The 20,622-nt window shown below is 39.5% G+C and overlaps 1 pseudogene; it reads right to left on the bottom strand.

The window, feature by feature from the left end:
• Positions 1-4,079: 4,079 nt before the first annotated feature.
• Positions 4,080-20,233, bottom strand: LOC113452309 (vomeronasal type-2 receptor 26-like; annotated as a pseudogene).
• Positions 20,234-20,622: the final 389 nt, after the last annotated feature.

The following is a 20,622-nucleotide window of genomic DNA, read 5'->3' as shown; positions in this document are numbered from 1 at the left end:
AGCTCTGAAAATATCACTTCCTTTTCATGTAGCTCTTGAAAAGTTATTTTCATGAAGTTCAAATGAGCTAACATATCTCCACCTTTCAGAAGACGTGCTCAAAACAGTTTACATGTAAGATATATGTGTGCACCTACACTGTCATGAACATAAATCCTCTTCAAATTCTCCCAACACCTAGAAGCAGACTCTACCCCACAAATATGGACTAGTTGCTGGTCACTCAGTGTTAGTCCAATTATACAAAGAGTTCGTTCATTGTTCTGTTTAAAGTCAGCAAGCTTCTTGGCATTGTCCTCATTTTCTGGATCCCAAGCATTTACATCCAGTGGGTCTTGAACTACATTCCATTCCTACATTCCTTCTCTATGCAGAAGTAGACTGCACTTCATAAACCAGGAAACATAGTTTGTTCCATCCAACTGGGTTATCAGTGATAGACTTGTTGAAGGGTCTTGTACTATCTTTTACCAGGATAGTAAATCAAACAGTAAACAGCTGTAAATTAAACAGTAAACAGCTGTCTGTATATGGTACTGTGCATTCACACCAACTCTCAGCTATCTGAGCCTGGTATAGCCTGGGCCCATAACCAATGTTGAGGTAATTCCCCATTAGGAGAATGAGCTCACACAGGGAGACATAGTGAGAGTGGTGAAGAATGATACAAACAGCACACAGTTACACTGTATAGTAAAATGTAGGTTTTACTTCCAGTAAACAGTTAAGCAAAGTCCAGACACAGTCCAAGTCATTCATGGTTAAAGCAGTCAGTTTTCAGCCCAGGGATAATCCAATAACAAAGTCCAGTATCAAAAACAGTTCAGTAACAGACTTACATCAAACCCAAGAAGAACGATGATCAGTAACAGTCAATAGGGGAATGCAGGAACACACTCTCAGCAACAGGACAGAACTAACAACCCAGATTTATGGCTCCATCTTATGGCCATTTGAGGAACCACACCCAATTACAATTTTAGCATTCCCTTTAAGAGACAGTATTAAAATGTCTATCCTGGTTTATATATTTTCCAACCCAACTGTTACATTCCTAACATTCCAATACTTGAGGGGCTGCCACAGGGAGGAAGGGTTAAGCTATTTTCTAAAGCATCTATAGGCCAGACAAGGAATAATGGACGGAAACTGAACAAGGAGAGATTTAACCTGGAAATAAGGAGAAACTTTCTGACAGTGAGAACAATCAATCAATGGAACAGCTTGCACTCGGAAGTTGTGGGAGAGTCATCACTTGAGACTTTCAAGAAGAGATTGGACTGCCATTTGTCAGAAATTGTGTAGGGTCTCCTGCTTGGGCAGGGGGATGGACTAGATGACCTACAAGGTCCTTTCCAAATCTGATTATCTGTTATCTTATCTAGCACTTTCAACCACTACACTAAATTGCATTATTTTCTATTGCTTTCCTAGATACTTGCAGTATAGGAAGATTTCAGTTTGGCAAGTGGAATACAAGAAGAATAGAGCTTACTTTAAAAGGAATAAAAAAAAACAGTTTTCAAATATTTAAGGTTCTCCCATTAAATGCTTAACTTTGCTGTGCCTTTATGGATCTAAGTAGAGTATTTCTCAGATTTCTTTCATCAATGAATGTTTTTAACATCAGTATAGATTTGTAATATATTAGTTCCCACTAAGTTTTCCATACATTTAACATGTACCAAGTGTGATAAAGTACATATTCATTTATTATATTGCAGTTGTAAAAAGCATACCGAACAAATAGAACGACAGGTGATGCTGTTAATATGGCTGTGCACTACAGCCTACAACACCTTGAATCACCAAATACATATGCAAGGGTCTTCTTTGTAGACTTCAGTTCAGCATTCAAACCATCATTCCAGAAATTCTTCTAACTAAACTAAACCAGCTAGCAGTAACTGAACACACTTGTAAATGGTTCATAAGCTTCCTAACAGAAAGGAAGCAGCAGTGAAGCTTGGAAGAATCACATCTGATACCTGTATAATTGGCACACACACACACACCCAAGGCTGTGTGCTTTCTCCACTTCTCTTCTCCCTATATACCAATGATTGCATCTCAAACAATCCATCTGTTAAAATACGGACGTTTACAGATAATACAACAGTGATTGGTCTCATTCAAGACAATGACAAATCCACATAATGAACACACTCAAAGAAATGGTGGTAGAGAAACCCTCCCATACTATCACCTCTTACATCACTAGACAACTCAGTATCAACAGTAGAGACCTTCAAATGTCTAGGTTCTATTGTATCACAAGACCTAAAATGGACACCTAACATAAAAAAGCACAATAAAGAATGTTCTTTTTGTGCTAACTCAGAAAGCTCAAACTGTCCAAGGAACTGTTGATACAGTTCTACAGAGGAATTATTGAGTTTGTCATCTGTACCTCTATAACTGTCTGGTTTGGTTCTGCAACCCAACAAGACTAGCACAGACTTCAGAGAGTAATTAGGTCTGCAGAAAAAACAATTGCTACCCACCTGCCTTCAATCAAGGACCTGTATACTGCATGAGTCAAAAAGAGGGCTATGAAAATATTTACAGACCTTTCACATCCCGGACATAAACTGTTTCAATTCCTACCTTCAAAATGAAGCTATAAAGCACTACACATCAGAACAACTAGACACAAGGACAGTTTTTGCCCAGATGCCATCACTCTGCTAAACAAATAATTCCCTCTACACTGTCCAACTATTTACAAAGTCTGCATTACTATTACTATTAATCTTCTCATTACTCTTTATCACCCATCCATTGCCACTTGTGATTGTATGGTTGTTACTTTGTCACTTGTATCCTTATGATTTATATTGATTGTTTCCTAGTATGATTTAATTGCTTATTGCACCCTATGATTATTATTAAGTGTTAAGTGTTTAAATACCTTATGATTCTTGACTCTTGACGAATGTATCTTTTCTTTTATGGATACTAAGAGCGTATGCACCAAGATAAATTCCTTGTGTGTCAAATCACACTTAGCCAATAAAAGAATTCTTTCTTTCTTTCTTTCTTTCTTTCTTTCTTTCTTTCTTTCTTTCTTTCTTTCTTTCTTTCTTTCTTTCTTTCTTTCTTTCTTTCTACCATGCTACACATGAGAAGCGGTGTAGAAGAAAATAATTGATCTCACCTTGGTGTAAATAATTTGTGGTTTTCTGTGCAGCAGAAAATAACATAGTTATTATTTAAAAACCATATCAAGCACTAATACTTAGTAAGTTAAGTCTTAGTTTTCCATAGCTATTATTGGTATATTAGCATCTAGCCAAATTGTCCAGGCTATAAAATAAAATTCATCATTGTTTTTACAATAGTTGTAATAACTCATCTTTAAAATGTTTATAATAAGGTCTGGTAAATCATCTAGTTGAAATTCTTGTCTATTTTTGCCTTTTTAAAATAATTTCATAAAATCCCCTTCTTGTTATAGATCCATTCATTGTTTTTCCTTATCTATGATCTTTGGTAAATTTGGTTTGGTAAATTTTGGTTATGGTGCTTCCATCTTGCAATTTTAATAGTTTTTCTCTTTTTTGATCCCCAATTTATATGCCAACCATTTTGCTGGCTAATTTGCAAACTGAAATTATTTTGTTTTCCATAAACCATTTTTGCTCCATTTTAGGAAGCTGCCATCAAAGAAGTTTGATTTGTTGTGAAATAATTTTGCTTTCTGTGGATTTCTTTAATGTTTCCTCTTTTGCTTTTATCTGATTTAATCTGATCACTTGTGCATTCTGATTTCTTTTTTTAGTTTTCTATTACATTGTATAAAAGTCTCCTTCTAAAAGTACATCTTTCTATTCTACATCTAAACCATTCTTATATCTGTACCTTTGTTAAAGTTATTGTAAAAAAGCTTTTCATAATTTTCAATTATTTTTTTCTGTAACATTTCATTTAAACTCCATTTGGAGAAACTAATTATTCTTTTAAAATTTAAGAGAAAATTTAAATTGAAGCTAATTTTAGCAAATTGTAACCAGTTCATCAGAGTGAAGCTTGATCTAGAGTAAGAAGCTTACTAAATAAGTAATAACAAACCATGGTGTTCATTTTTGTTTTTTTAAAAGCTGCTTCTTTCTGTTCAAATCAGGCCTCACAACAATAATGTAGCATTTCGGGAAAAAGATGCAACCCAATAATCCTGCTGAAGAAGCCAAAATGGAGAAGACCTCCACAGCTACCATATACTTTCCCTTGGTGCTCAGATAGGTGGGAACAAACAACACCCAGACACTGCAAGAAACAAACATACTGAAAGTTATAAATTTGGCTTCATTAAAACTATCTGGTAACTTCCTGGCTTGGAAGGCCACTGTGAAGCTGATAAAAGTCAAGAGCCCCATAAAGCCTAGTACAATATAAAACATCATGACTGAACCTTCATTACATTCCAGGACAATTTCTCCAGCCTCTGAATGCATGTCTGAATCTGGAAATGGGGGAGAAATTGATAGCCACACACTACAAATGGTGGTTTGCACCAGGGAACAAGACAAGACAATGATGCTGGCTAGCCTTTTCCCCACCCATTTCCTCATTTTGGAATCTGGCTTAGTGGCCATGAAAGCAAGAAGCACTATGGTTGTTTTGCCCAATATGCAAGAAAGGGTTACAAAGAAGAGGATGCCAAAAGTAGCTTGTCTCATGAGACATTTTACTTGGTTAGGTTGCCCAATGAAAAGCAAAATGCAGAGGAAAGAGAACAAAAGAGCAATGAGAAGAATGTAGGTGAGGCTCCTATTGTTGGCTTTGACAATGGGAGTATGTTGGTGTTTAATGAAGATCCCCAGCACCACAACTGAGATGACAGAAAAGAAGAAAGCAACAGTGGTCAAGGTGATTCCCAAGGGTTCTTTGTAAGTCAAGAAAGTTATGAGTTTTTTAATGCAAACAATCTGATCCTTGTTGGGATAACTTTCTTCAGGACATGGGAAACAGTCATCTGAATCTGGAAAAGAAAACAGAGTTGTCAAGCATATTGAGAATTAGCACAGCCATCCCCAACTTTCACAAGCATAGGTTTTCAATATCTGTAATTTCAGAACTGTCACCATACAAAGTGGGAGTTTAAGAATTTAACATCTAATTTATTTGTATTGGCTATAGACCAGGAAAGTTCTAAAATTAAATTGCCTGAAATGAGATCCTTTGAAATTATTTTGACATTATTTAGTGTCCAAAAGAGACTTACATGCAGCCCCACTAGAAGTCCAATGGACAAGGCAAGTTGCTTTGACTGTTAGCCGATCAGATTATTGCAAAGGTTATATGGTAATAAACTCACAATGCTTTTGAACTCTATCCTGGCTCCTGGTTTCTTTTTGACAGTTGTTCTTGCAACTATTCATATTCCCAGAGTCTGTCAAGATAAAGAGTCCAGCCTCTGAAGCATGGGTAGTGCTTTGAACCTACTGACCTTCACACCTAATAGATATCAACATTCTTGTATGATATTTCTTACCTGTCTGGTTGGCAATTTTCCCTTCTGGGCAATTAAGGCATTTGTAACAGCAAAAAGGCTTCCCTTCTATTTTGATCTTGCTGTAACCCAAGTTGCAGGGATCATTGCACAAAGAAAGAGGTTGAGTCTGTAAATAAAAGAAAGAGTAATACAGAATTTAAACATTAGCAGTCTAGAGATTATCTTCTTTAAGGAATCTTTCCTTTCCTTTTTTTGATTGGAGTTAACAAAATTCTGTGCTTTTCTTATCCCTCAAAATATCTTTCTAGCATCACGATCATGCAAATGGAACTATCTCTTATCTATTTGATAGATCTCCAGGATTAGGACTAGTTAGCACAGAGATAGGAAGGACTATTTATGTATCAAAAGTATTGCTTTTCATCTACCTTTCTCCCACTGTAGTTTTGAAACTAGCAGAAAATATTTCATTCATTAATTTATCCAACTGTTCAAACAAGTTATTTGGAGATCAGCTACAGCATGAACAGTGAACCACTTTTTGAAAAATGAATTAAAAAAATACCTGGTTGAAAAGGTTGGGCCAGACAATATTATCTGCTGATAGAGACAGAAGGCTTTCATATTGAGTCGATGGATTTACTTTTCCAACTTTGATCTTATGAAAGGATTGATTTGGGAATGTGACCCAATTGATAATATCAAAGCCAGATGCAACCTTCCCATTCTGGTCAAAGAAAATGTTTTCTCCAGCACTGTTGTTAAAGGAGACTTTTCTCAGATAGTGATGAAGCTTGAGGGGATAACATGTCAGTAATTAATTTTACAAAAATAATTACTATTAATATTACAGTTACAAAATGGTATATATACACACACACACAGAGGGACATGATAACTTAGTGGCTATCTGACCTTTCTGAGCTTGTCAATCAGAAAGCTCAGCAGTTGAGTGGTTCAAAATCCTAGCACTATGTAACTGAGTGACCCCCCATTACTTGTCCCAGCTTCTGTGAACCTAGAAGTTTAAAAGCATGTAAAAATGCAAGCAGAAAAATTGGGACCACTTTGATGGGAAAGGTACATTCCATGTACCTTTGGCATTTAGTCATGCTGGCAACATGATCACAGAGATGTCTCTGGACAACACTAGTTCTTTGGCTTTGTAACAGAAATAAGCAACATCCCCTAGAGCTGGAAACAACTAGCACATATGTGTGAGGGGAACCTTTACCTTACCTTACACAAACACACACACACCACACACACACACACACACACACACACACACACACATACACAAGATATTATCTATCAAGATCAGCCTTATTATTGTTTCACAACTATACCATCCTCTTGTATCTCTGTCCTCACCATTGTGTCTCTGCTCTCTGTGTTGTAATTTTCATTCTTAGTGTCTGAACCCAGAAGCATTTTGCCCTGTTCTTTCCTTTTATAGTTATGCATCCATCTTTAAAGCAAAAATGGCCTTTAAAATTCTCTACTATATGTATTGAGAGACAAATGGATGCACTATTTTTTTTTCAGAGAAAATAGTGCTTCTCCTACCACTTTATACCACTAAAGGGAAGGTTCCATGGGTGCTGGCTCCTTTTTAGGATCTTTGCTTATAATTTAACTTAATAATGACATAGTAGACACAATTGTAGCAAGCCCACTTTGATCAGCAGATAACTAAAATGTTATATTGTTACAAAATAGAACTGTTACCAGTTATCAATACTATAAAAATCTATATGTAAAAAATGAATAGGAAGAATAATCAAAATATCTGGAACTTTGTGTCATAAAAGAACAATCTGGGGTGGACTAGCATTAGAATAGAATAGAATAGAATAGAATAGAATAGAATAGAATAGAATAGAATAGAATAGAATAGAATAGAATTATTTATTGGCCAAGTGTGATTGGACACACAAGGAATTTGTCTTGGTGCAAATCCTTTCAGTGTACATAAAAGAAAAGATACATTCATCAAGAATCAAGAATCATCAGGTACAACAATTAATAATAGTTATAGGGTACAAAAAGCAATCAACCATACTAGGAACCTGTCAATATAAATTGTAAGGATACAAGCGACAAAGTTAGAGTCATACAGCCATAAATGGGAGGAAATGAGTGAAAGGAAGGATGGGAGTGTTAATAGTAATAGTAATGCACACTTAATAAATAATTTGACAGTGTTGAGGGAATTATTTGTTTAGCAGAGTGATGGCATTCAGGGAAAAACTGTCCTTGTGTCTAGCTGTTCTGGTATGCAGTGCTCTATAGCTTTGAGGGTAGGAGTTGAAACAGTTTATGTCCAGAATGTGAAGGGTCTGTAAATATTTTCACATTTGATATGAAAAGATGTGTACATTATGATCTAAGTCTTTTCTCCACCTTTATATTTAAATTGGTTTCTATAAACTTGTACACCAGTAGATAGGAAAGCCATATCATCTGCTAAATTATTAAATACAGGAAATTACCTGCCACACTTGAGGATGGAGAAGTTTCTGTTTTCCACTACTGGCAATTGCTCTGTGTTTGGAGCTGGATGTAAGCATAGCATGGAGAGCATGTGCCACAGCATAGACTGCATTGTAGACACTGTAGCTTTGCCCAGTCATGCTCAATTCAAAAACAGAGTCTGGAAGAGTCTCCAGCTTCTCTTCCCCTGTGCACCTTTTCTCTGACTCTGGGTTTAATGTGGATTTTGAAAAAAAGCATCCAAAGGCTTGTTCCCAAAAGACTTTTGAAAAACTATCTTTGATTTCTAGAATACTGTTTCTGGCCTGAAAAAATCTATTGAATCCTAATAATTTTTTTGATGAAACTGCAAAAGAAAGAGCCCCATGAATGATGTCCATACTGCTTTCTCTTTGAAATGGAACTGAAGTATACTCCATTTGGGCTGGAAAAATCCACTTTGTCTTTTCTCTCAACTCGTGTATCCAAATAATCTGAAATGGAGGACATCATTCTGAAAAGAACCATGATCTGGTTTTCACAATACATAATCACAACATTGGACAAACTTGTCATAATGATTTCATATATTTTAAGAAAGTTATACATTTTTTCTTCCAGCTCGCTTGAGAAAGTTTCTAGCACAAGCTCTTCAATGTAATCAAAGCAGATTCCTTTTTCTGAAAATAAGATAAGAACTTGCCACTGAAATCTTTCACCAATCTTGTTTGCTTGACAAATCACCCCAATCCAGGTCCAATTAAAATGTAGCAGCAACTGGAGGATCCCCATAATTTGTAGCTGCTCATTTGGAAACATCTGATGAAAGAAAGCTGTATGAAACATGTTATCAATCACTGGAGCAGAGCCATATGTGAGCTAAGAGAGGGGGAATACAAAAAAAAGCATAGACATGGGTATTTTAATAAGCATGTGGGACATGTGATGAGGGGATAACCTTAGGAAGCAGAGCCATAGACGATACAGCAATCATGCAAAAATTATCTCAGTCCACAAATAGAAGAGGCATAGCAAGCCTTTTAGAAAGAGACTCTTCTGAAAAAAGAAGGCAGAGCCTCCTCGCTGACAGACTGTAGATTGCATCTCTCTGTGGCTATGGTCCGTGCTCTTTTGTTGGAGAGCCCTGATCATTATGATTAGGGGCTGAAGCTGCCTTGGAGGGTGGTGGAGTAAGGGGAAGATGCAAGCCAGGTTGAGGAGAGCCACATCTCCCCCCCGGGATTGGTCTTTTCCCCCCCGAAGACGACTGTAGTGGTGGTTTAAAATGGCCACCCTGAAGAGGAGGACTCAGCTGGATTAAGATTTGTGCAGGAGGGAAGAAAGAGGTGGATAACATCTGAACCAGGACAATTGGGCAATACAACTAAACAAAAGTACCCTGGGATTGAGGTAATTGGGAATTTTTAAGAAAAGAAAAGTGAGAAAGTGAGAAGAAAAGAAAAATTACAAAGGGACAGGGGAAAAAAAAAGAAAATATTTTTGACAGCTAAATGGGGCTTCAAACTGGGAAAGGAAGAAGCTGGAACTAAAGATTTAACTAAATTGGACTAAAATCTTTTGGCAATAAACAGGCATAAAATAAAGCTGGACTTAAGATTGTCAAAATAATAATAATAATAAAGTTTACAAATTGAAATAATAAGCCCTGGAGAATGCTAACATGCCTAAATCATGGTTGGAAGCATATATTACCCTTAATATCACTTTTAAATGTAGATTACAAAATAATGACTACAATATTGGCGGAAACCTGAGCTGGAACTTCCTTATTAAACAATTGATAGGCATGAAATTTGGTGAAAATTTTATAGGATTTATAAAGACAATTTATAACATGCAATCCAGAAAAATATTAATAAATGGGGAAAATACAGATACCATAAAGATAAATAAGGGAGTAAGACAAGGCTGCCCCCTAGCTCCTTTACTGTATATATTGGCAGAAGAGACTCTCTTAGTACAAATTAGGCAAAATCAAGAGATTAGAGGACTACAAATTAAAAAAGAGGAATATAAACTCCAGGCATTTGCCGATGATATGGCATTTATATTAGAAGAACCCTTAGAAACGAACCCTATACTACTAAGAGAAATAGAAGAATATGGAAAGTGGCAGGGTTAAAAATTAAGAAAGAAGAAACAAAAGTGTTAACAAAAAAAACTGTACAAAGGAGCAGAAGGAAGAACTAGCAAATAATTTAGGTATGCAGGTGGTAAATAAAGTAAAATACTTAGGGATCTGGTTGACTGCTAGATGTTCATCGATTAAAAAAGATAAATATGATAAGTTAATAATGCAAATAGTTAAAGGTTTAGATAATTGGGCCAAATTGCAGTTGTCGCTATTGGGACATATTTCAATAGTAAAAATGGATATTTTGCCAAAACTGTTGTTCCTGTTTCAGACAGTGCCAGTCAAGTTGGAAAAGAATTTTTTTGTAGAATTAAACAAATGTATATCTAAATTTATATGGTGGAGGAAAAAACCCAGAGTGAAATATAAATTATTACAGGATGCCATGAAAAAAGGAGGATTTGGCCTTCCAGATTTTGAATTATATTATGATGCTGCTATAGTAAACTGGCTTAAGGATTGGGTTAAATTAGAAAATAGAAGGTAACTAGTATTAGACAGTTTTGATCTCCAACTTGGCTGGCACGCCTTCATGTGGGATGGAAAATCTAAATAACATTCATATTTCCAAAGGCACCATGTAAGAAATGTATTGTTCAATATCTGGGGAAAGATTTAAAAAAACCACTACCCAAAGGTTCCACTGTGGCTGTCTACATTGGAAGCAGTCACATATCAAAATCTATTGGATTATGAAAATATTGTCAGGTATAAAGATTTACTATATGATACTGGAGAGCGTAAAAATAGGAACCAAATACAAATTCAAAGAAAGGAGATAGCATGGTGGCCCTTTGCACAAATACGAACCCATTATAAAAAAGATAGAGAACAATTTGGCTTTAATATGATCCCACAAGAATTAGATAAAATATGGCTAGGAGAGGAAAAGAAAACAATTAGTAAAACATATAAATATCCTTTGGATTACAAATTAAAAGAAGAAATAGTCACAGAATCTATGATAATTTGGGCTAAAAATGTGGGTCATAGTATTGAATTAGATAAGTGGGAACACATCTGACAAACAAATTACAAATTAACCATGTCAGTCTTGTATAAAGAAAACTTATACAAAATGGTTCATCGCTAGCAACTACCTCCCACGAGACTTGCTAAGATGTTCCCCAACCTACCACCCAACTGTTGGAAATGTAACTACGCACAAGGAACATATTTTCACATGTGGTGGACTTGCCCATGTGCTCAGAAGTTTTGGAGAAATATTAGAAATTGGATTTTAAATAAACAAAACAAAATTTAAAACTTGAACCCAATATCTTTCTGCTAAGTATGATAGATTTAAACATGGAGAAAAAAATATCAATATTTAATTTTGCACATCATAACTGCGGCCAGAATAACCTTATGCACAAAACTGGAAACTGTCTTTCATTCCTTCAGAGGATATATAATTTATAAAATACATGAATGTGCTGAGATGGATAGCCTAACCAAATTGTTAAAAAATAAACAAGATAGTGACTATTATGAAATATGGAACATTTGGTATGATTAGTTAAAGAAAAGGTAATATTTGATATTTGGATAAGTTATGGAAATGACAGAGACATGCATTTAATCATAAACTATATAGAGAAATTAAAACATTAAAAGAATAAAGGAGTTATTGTAACAAGGCAGATCACGCCAATGCTCAATATATGCTGTAAAATGTATGTGTGTGTGTGTGTGTGTGTGTGTGTGTGTGTGTGTGTGGTATTCAGCTTTGTTCGGGTATTTTCCCACGTCATTATAGTTGTGCTTTTAAAGTTGTAGCAACTTTTCGGCAGAATCTCATTTGCCATCATCAGGCTTCTGTATTGAGTTTGTCTGTGAGTCAGACTTTTACAGTTGTTGTAACTGTACAACAACTGTACAACAACTATAAAAGTCTGACTCATAGACAAACTCAATATAGAAGCCTGATGATAGCAGATGAGAAGCCTGATGATAGCAGATGAGATTCTGCCAAAACGTTGCTACAACTTTAAAAGCACAACTATAATGATGTGGGAAAATCCCCGAACAAAGCTGAATACCATACATGTAAGTACCCACGAAATCTTAAGAATATATATATATATGTTTTCTGAGGTTCTCGCGGTATTTATGGGATCTTTGTTGTTCGGGTTTCTCCGCGTAAGATTGAAGTATCTAGGCACGTTTGATGAAGTCTCATTCATCATCTTCAGGCTTCTGTCTCTGGCTCTGTGCTTCTCATTACTCCATTACTCTGAGAAGCACAGAGCCGGAGACAGAAGCCTGAAGATGATGAATGAGACTTCATCAACGTGCCTAGATATCTCTATCTCGTGAGAAAACCCGAACAACCAAAGATCCATATATATATATGTGTGTGTGTGTGTGTGTGTGTGTGTGTGTGTGTGTGTGTGTGTGTCTGTTTTAAATGTGTGTCAAATAAATGTTTTTTTCTAGAATATAAATTTTTGAAAAAAAAATACAAGAGTGTGTAATGATGATTACTCTTCGGGAATTAAAAATGGAACTTAAAAATAGGAGAGAATTACTACAGGAAAGAGGTGAATCACTTTGTTCTGTGTTAGAAAAAATGGAAATGGTGATTGAAGAACAAGAAAAAAGAGCTTTAGAGGAGGAGGAGTCGACTTAAGGAGAAGACATCTTAAAAAGACAATTAAAACAAAGAACGCTGCAAAGAAGTCAGGAAAGAAGGAAGGTTAAAAAGTTGAGACTTAAGAAGGCAATCAAAAGGGGGAATACCTGTGAAAAGACAGAAAAACCCAGCAGAAAAGGGGAAAGGAAGATATTAAGAAAGAGAGGGATATAAACTGAAATGAGAAAAGATATGGGGAAAAGAGGGGGAGGAGAAGCAGTAAGAAACAGGTGCATGAAATAAAGAAATACGGAAATAGTAAAATGTTGAAAAGAAATTGTTTTTTCAGAGATAATGATTGATGAATTAAAAAGGGGATTCTGCAAGGTGATCAGGGGTAATAAGAATATTTCTGCAATTAAAAATATTTAGAAAATAGGGTAATATAATTATTGATAACTCTTATTAAAAATTAAGGGGGGGAAATATGCTGCGGAATCCAAATTAAAAGATGAAATGATTATTATTGTAACTTCTTAAAAATAATGGTTTACTGGGAATCAAGATGAGGGAATAAAGGTATATTTTAACCACTGAGGTGTCACACTCAAAGCAGTGAAAGGGGGGAAACCTATACTTGTTTTTTTCTTTAGTGTTAAAACTTGTATTAATTTAGAATTGATAAAAAGAATGTGTAATGGAAAGGGAATATGAAAGACTAAAGAACCAACTAAATTGATAAGTCAATATAGACTATTAAAAGCAAGGAGAGACATTGGCAACCTTTTTGATGATGATGATGATGATAATGATGATGATGATGATGATGATAACACATATTGTTTATCTTTATTTTTAAAATAAATATTAAAGGATTCTATTTGAAATAATTGAAATGAAACAAAAAGATGTTTCGATTGAGATTAATTAAAGAGGCTAGAATTAATGTGTTTATTTTTCTCCTTACTGAAAATTTGGAATGGAAAAGGTAATGATAGAATTAAGTATGCATATATGAATGTATAATTGCTGTCATATTTGTATGTAAATGTGATGACCTGGAAATATGTTGTCCACTAAAAAGAGATTTTTGTTTTTATGTGAAAAACTGAATAAAATTTGTGAATTTTGTGAATACTTCATGAGTGCTTTCAGGCAATGCCAGATATGGGAGTGTGTTTAGGAGATGTGTTTTGTTCATTCACAAGATCTGTATTTCTGACAGGATCTTCCTTCCTTCCTTCCTTCCTTCCTTCCTTCCTTCCTTCCTTCCTTCCTTCCTTCCTTCCAAATAGCAATGTAGATATTGCAGCCCATGTAGTCCTCAGGTAACAACCACAATTGAAACTCACATCATTACTGTTGTTGTTAAATCAGCTACACTGAATTTTATGAACTTTTTTTTCTGCCCTAAGTCTGTTAAGCAATTCAAATGGAGCCAATTTCTTCTAATGATTAAAGCACAAGGCTACAAGCTAGAAGGCTGTGACTTTTAGTCTGATTTTAGGCATAAAGCTGGCTGGGTGACTTTCAGCCAGTCCTCCTCTCCCTCTCTCTCAGAACAACTGATTTTACAAGGTTGAAAATGTGAAAGAATATTGTTCAACTTCACTGCCTCAACTTATTTATAAAAATAGGGAAAAATTCATACAACATAGTATAATAGAGCTGGAAGGGACCTTAGAGGTCTTCTAGTCCCACCCCTGCTCAAGCAAGAGACCCTATATCATTTCAGACAAATGCTTGTCCAGTCTCTTTTTGAAAGCCCCCAGTGATGGAACACTCACAACTTCTGAAGGCAAGCTATTCGATTGGTTGATTGTTCCCACATTAGGAAATGTCTCATTAATTCTAGGTTGCTTCTTTCTTGGTTAGTCTCCATCCTTTATTATTTGTCTCACCTTTTGGTGCTTTGGAAAATAATTTGATGCCTCATCTTTGTAGGAGAACAAATTTTTGTGCCTCAAATGTTCGAACATCGCTATTGTTGTGGATCGAAGGAACAGACGAGGCTTAGACCAGAGCATACAACTAACAGTCTTTATTCAGGGAATAAAGGGTTGTCACGCTCTGCTAGCTAACAAGGCAGACTGCAGCGAACAACGGCTGGAGCTTGCTCGACAGCCGGCTTTTATAGCCGACTGTCAAACGGAGCCAACCAATGGGAGCTGCTGATGCTCCAGCTCAAACAGCAGACCTGGTTGGGAACTCCAACCAGTCCTAAAGACATAACACTCCTCCCCCTAGCTGGGCACATGCATAGTCTTTGAGGTATGAGGTGGACTTCGCTGGCGCACCGGAACATCATAGCTCAGGAGACTGCTGGTGGGCATCGAGTCCATGGAGCAAGACTCCGAGGTCGCCGGGTGTCATCTTGGCTTGGTGTTGGATCCTGGGAATGAGATGTCTCCCCTCGTTTGGGCTGGCTCGGCAGAACGGCTGGGTCTGGATGGTTGGTGTTCCTGCTGGGTGGATGTGATGGAGGTTCGGGTCGGCAGTCCAGGTCCGTTCTCGGCTCACTCTGTTCGAATGGGGATGTCTGGTCCCTCAGGAAACTTCCTTCTGGAACCTGGGCGAGGACTTGAGGGCTGGCTGGTGGATTCGGCTCACCTCTGGTCAGGTCGTTCCGCCGCCTGCGAAGTTGGTCCAGGTGCCTCCGCCACATGCGACCATCCTCTAATTGGACCCGGTAGGATCTTGGACTGGTGATAGCCACGATCTGTCCTGGCACCCACAATGGATCCCCTGTGTAGTTCCTTGCAAAAACTGGGTCCTGCAAGGCAAAGTCTCGTACCTGGCTGTCCGATCCCAAGGGGTATCCGGGCAGTAATGAGGGTGCAGCCTGTCAAGAGTAGTCCTTAAACGTCTCCCCATTAAGAGTTCAGCCGGGATTTGTTAGTGCTTGTGCATGGAGTTGTATGCTGGCTGAGGAGAAAACGGGACAACTTGGAATGCCAGTTTTCCTGACCGAATCTGGCTAGTGCCTCCTTAGCCGACTTGACTGCTCTCTCCACCATCCCATTACTAGCAGGGTGAAAGGGGGCCGTGAGGACGTGTCTGATGCCCAGATTCGTGACATACATGCTAAATTCACAGGACGTGAACTGCGGCCCGTTGTCGGAGACTATCGTGTCTGGAAGCCCATGAGTTACAAAAAGTCGGGTCAGGGCTTTAACAACTGCCTGTGTGGTGGTCATGGGAAGCAAGGCAATGTCTATCCATTTAGAATACGAATCCACGACCACCAAGAAAGTTTTGCCATGCACAGGCCCGGCCAGGTCGATGTGTAACCGTGACCATGGGGCATTGGCGCTTTCCACTTAGTGGGTGAGGCTGCTTGTGGGGCTGCCCTAGATTCTTGACAGGGTTTACAGGAGCTTACTCACTCTGCGATCTGATCGTCCATCCCCGGCCACCATACGTAACTGCGAGCCAATGCCTTCATTCGCACGATACCGGATGGCCCTCGTGCAGCACCTTCAATATGGGCACGCGAAGAGTGGTTGGGATAATGACTCTGGTACCCCACAGCAGGCATCCCTGGAGTTTTGATAATTCCTGTTGACGCGTTTTAAATGGGACAAAGTCAACTGAACACTTTGTATCCGGCCACCCCCTCCCACCCAGTCCAGAACCTGGGCGATTATTTTATCTTTCTTGGAGTGTGCCGCGATGTCATCTGCAGTCACAGGTAGCTTAAGTTCGTTGACTTCAAGATAGCGTGCACCGGAGCTGGGTCCTCAACTGGGGTCGGTAAGGGGCAGCGGCTGAGAGCATCTGCGTGGCTTAAAGTCTTACCGGGCGATAGACCAGCTTGAACGAATAGGCCGCCAGGATCAATGTCCATCTAGTCATCCTGGGGACAGCACTTGCGGAGTTTGCCTGTCCCCGATAAAAGTCCCAAAAGTGGCTTGTGATTGGTAATGAGTTCGAAATGGTGGCCAAAAAGGAATTCGTGGAATTTTTTTACTGCTGCTACTGCAGCCAGAGCCTCTTTATCAATCTGGCTGTAGTTTCTTTCAGTCATGGAAAGGGTCCTGGAGAAAAAAGCAATTGGTGCCTCGGTGCCATTGGGGAGTCTGTGACTTAGGACAGCTCCTATCCCGAAAGGGGATGCGTCAGCGGCCAAGATCAAGGGAAGGTGTTGGTTGAACTGAATTAGAACGGCATCAGAAGTGAGCAGAGATTTGATCGCTTTAAATGCATGGGACTCTTTGGGGCCCCAGTGCCATGGAGTGTCTTTATCTAATAACCTGTGTAAAGGTTCAGCGACTGAAGCTTTGTGTGGTAAGAATGAAGCGTAGAAATTTAATAAACTCAGGAAGGCTTGTAGTTCCGTTTTATTGGTAGGTGTGGGTGCCTCGTGGATGGCTTTTACTTTTGACTCCACCAGGTGGATGCCTGAGGCGTCTAGTCTATATCCTAAAAGTCCACTTGTCTAGTGGCGATGGTGCACTTCTCCCGTTTGAGTTTGAGACCATGCTGTCTAAACTTCTCCAATACTGCCCTAACCCTCTGGAGGAGCTGGGGCCTGTCCATAGCTGAGACCAAAATATCGTCAAAGTATGGGACTACTCCTGGAAGACCTGGAGAATTCTCTCCATTAGTGACTGAAAAATACCTGGGGCTACGCTAACGCCGAATTGGAGGCGTTTACACCTGAATGCCCCTCTATGAGTTACTATGGTTTGTAAGTCTGCTGTGTGGCTGTCGACAGGAACTGCTGATATGCCTGTGACATGTCTAGCTTGGCAAAAATGGTGCCGGGTTCGAAAGTGTGCAACAGGTGCTGGATGACTGGAACGGGTATGCGCTAACCTGGAGATAACGGTTAAGGGTCGTCTTGTAATCAGCACAAATTCTCAAACTATCGTCCTTTTGAGTGGGGTGACTATGGGGGTCTCCCACTTGGCGAAATCTGTGGGTTCAACTACCCCTTGTTTGAGAAGTTTGTCCAATTCCGCGTCTAATTTGGGGCGGATAGCGAAAGGTACTCTACGGAATTTCAGGCGGACAGGAACTGCCTGGGGGTCTATGGAGAAGGAGATGGGTGTGCCATTGTAGCAACCCAGCTCGCTACTGAAAACATCGGAATAGTCAGAGAACAATGTGTCTACATCAGAAGTTGAGACAGCATGAATCCCTGTTATGCTAAGGCCAAGAGAGGGGAACCAATCTAACCCCAAAAGACTAGGGAGGGTATCATTAACCACCACTAAGGCAAATGGCCTTTGAAGGTTTGGAATTTAACAAGGAACTTGCCTTTCCAGAGGACTTGATAGTCTCTCAGGGTGAGGTGGCACTTTTGCAGCTGCTTCCTGGTCAGTCTGGGTTAAATCTTTTTCAGCGTATCCCAGGAGATGATTGAAAGCACTGAGCCGGTGTTCACCTCCATGGTGCAAGGTTTACCTTCTAGGGAAAGAGAGAGCTTAATTTTATTTGGAGTTTGGGAAGTGTGGTTGGCGTGGTAACATGTGTAACAGTCTTCTACTTGCCTTTGGAGGCTAGGAGATGAAGGAAACTTCTGGGGAGGAGCGCGTGCTGCCTGGCAGACTCTTGCAAGGTGACCTTTCTTGTGGCAGTTTAGGCAACTGGCGTTTCTAAACCTGCAAGATGCCCGGGAATGGGAACCCCCGCAGGTTAGGCACAAAGGGATCTGTTGTGGGCCACTGCTGTTTCTCAGCCTCACTCCTACCTGTGGCTGTTTCAGTTGCTTGAGGCGATGGACATCTGAAATTTCAGAGGGGTCAGCTTCGCTCATTACCTCCTCTGAGTGGACGGTGGAAGTACCAGGCTTTGGTGCGGTGCCCTGAATCTCAGCTGCTGACTGGACGGATAGTTCAGCAGCTAGGGCTTCATCCATCGCTTGGGAAAGATTTAGATCTTTCCTGGCCAGCAGACGTCGTTGGAGCCTCTGATCTCTTACCCGCAGACGAGTTGGTCGAGAAGCATGTCGCTAAGTAATTCTTGAATTCGCATTGAAGAGCGGCTGTCCTCAGGGCGGCCATGTACTGGTTGATGGATTCTCCTCGGCTTGCTTCCTCATCCTGAACGTAGCGTCTTGCGATCTGGGAAGGTTTAGGGAGTAGTGGTTCGAGAGTGTTTCTTGTAGCTCACTCCATGGAACGTTCTTGATGTCACGTGGTGCAAAAAGTGCCGTGGCAGTGTCGAAAACTGAAGCCCCGCAGTAGCTAAGGAAGTACGATTTCTTCCTATGCTCCGCAGTGTCGGCTAACCCAATGGCATCGATGTAATGGCTAAAGTGATTTTTATAGGAGTCCCACGTCTCCTCGTTGGGTTTGAATGGTTGAAACGCCAGATTGGCGTTCATCTTCGGCCCCTCGGTGTCGTCGGTAGACCGGGCTATCTCTCAGGTTGGTCGTGGCTCTGGGGCTGCGCTATCGGGAGTGCTGGCGGTTGTGGCTACAACGCCTCGACTCGCTCCGTGACTCGGCTCTTGCAAGAGCAGCCTGCGTTGCGCTCTCTGTGCTCGTTGGCAGCGGCAGCTAACAGCGCCTTAACTGACTTCAGCTTAGTGATAACAGTTTGAATTTCGCTCCCTGGGGAGCGTTGGCGACTGTGGCTACAGTGCCGTGCCGCTTGAGTAACTAATTCAAACGACAGCGGTTTGAATTTCGCGCCCTCTCGGGGCGTGGGCGGCTGAGATTTCAGCGCCGTGACTTCAGCTCTTTCGCAGCGGATGAGCTTGAGCTTTCAGTGTGAAGTGGCTGTGGTTCAGCTCCGAGGCTTCGCTGGCGTGATTTTCAGCTTTTTTGAATTTGAGTGCTTCTGGCTAGCCTGCGTTCATATCCCATCCTCGTCGCCAGTGTTGTGGATCGAAGGAACAGACGAGGCTTAGACCAGAGCATACAACTAACAGTCTTTATTTAGGGAATAAAGGGTTGTCGCGTCTGCTAGCTAACAAGGCAGACTGCAAGCGAACAATGGCTGGCTCTGCTCGACAGCTGGCTTTTATAGCCGACTGTCAAACGGAGCCAACCAATGGGAGCTGCTGATGCTCCCACTCAAACAGCGGACCTGGTTGGGAACTCCAACCAGTCCTAAAGACATAACAGCTATTATGTCTCACCCAGTCCTTCTTTTCATTAGAGTAAACATACCCAATTCCTGTAACCATTCTTTTTATCTTTTAGCCTACTCTGATAATCTTTGTTGCTCTTCTCTGCACTCTTTCCAGAGTCTCAACATCTTTTTTTATATTGTGACCAGAACTGGATGCAGTATTCCAAATGTCGTCTTACTAAGGCTTTGTAAAGCAATACTAAAACTTCATGTGATCTTAATTCTATCCCTCTATTAATGCAGCCTAGGATTGCATTGGTTTTAAAGAGGAAGCCACATATCAATAGGATTTTGTTTTTTTTTCTTGAGCAGCGCTTACCTGTGGAATCTTGTAAATGCTCAGGATGTCTTCCATAACCAGACTGATAAAAGAATTGGGTCCTGCAATAATACAAACTGAATTTCGGTCTATGTTGCATTTATAGTTGGGAACAAATCTCCCTTGTGAAGAAAGAAGCTCCATAGAAGCAAGGTAGGTCCTTGTTGCCATGAAATAACTATTAGATATCCCAAATCCCAGAGTTATATTTGGCAAGATCTGAGGAGTTTCATTGATTTCCTTTATAGTAAAGATCAAGGATAGTATATGCTGGTAATTCTGCAGAAACATCCTTCAAGAGAATTTAATGCTTCTGTCACACATTTGCATTTCCAAACATTTTTTTTTCATTTCAGGTTAAAAATCATTGTTAACAACAAGCTCGAAAATTGGACTGTACCCACCCTTCAAGAGAAACAGTATGGAAAATATCTGTCTTCACTGTTCCATAAAGTTAAATACAGAATTACATTTTTGGCAGACAACCTGTTTGGTGTCCATTTCCTTCCAAAATGTATTATTGTACTTTACTATTTTGATAGCATTGAGATATTTTTTAT

The sequence above is a fragment of the Pseudonaja textilis genome, chromosome Z (assembly GCF_049901715.1).
Source record: "Pseudonaja textilis isolate UNSWEBS1 chromosome Z, rPseTex1.2, whole genome shotgun sequence".
In the NCBI taxonomy this organism is placed as follows: domain Eukaryota; kingdom Metazoa; phylum Chordata; class Lepidosauria; order Squamata; family Elapidae; genus Pseudonaja; species Pseudonaja textilis.
The sequence above is the reverse complement of the archived record's forward strand: the minus strand, read 5'-3'. Positions and strand labels throughout refer to the sequence as shown.